Here is a 504-nt window from a genome sequence, read left to right as displayed (position 1 = left end):
AAACAATTTTTTTCAGAATCGGAATCTCCATAGCCTAAAACGTGGGATTCCGTAAAAAAAAAAAATAATAAATAAGAGGGGAAAGGTTCAGATTACATATAGTCCGTCTAAGGCCACTGAATTGTAACGAAAGAACTCTGGTCGAACAAAAACCTGAAAAACAAATAGCGAACATCACATAAATAATGCTTGTGTTTTTATTGGCAAAAACAGCAACATGACCTCCCATCCAATATGCTTCAAAAGACGATAGGCCATACCAAAGCACCGTCTTTTATTTGAAGAAATCAACGCCATGAATTATTCTTTGGAATCCTCGTATTAATTCTATCGCCTCTTTTTTCGAACCGCCAAGTTACAGGGGTATAATCGCATCAACATTAGTTATCAGGCGATAGTGGGGGTGACATACAGACACACAAATACATACATTCGTATGTATATGCATGCGTGTATGTGTATGTGTGCTTGCATATGTACTTACCTACCTCTCTCTCTCTCTCT

This window comes from Octopus bimaculoides, chromosome 3, assembly GCF_001194135.2.
Source record: "Octopus bimaculoides isolate UCB-OBI-ISO-001 chromosome 3, ASM119413v2, whole genome shotgun sequence".
NCBI lineage: Eukaryota > Metazoa > Mollusca > Cephalopoda > Octopoda > Octopodidae > Octopus > Octopus bimaculoides.
Note: the sequence above shows the minus strand (reverse complement) of the source record.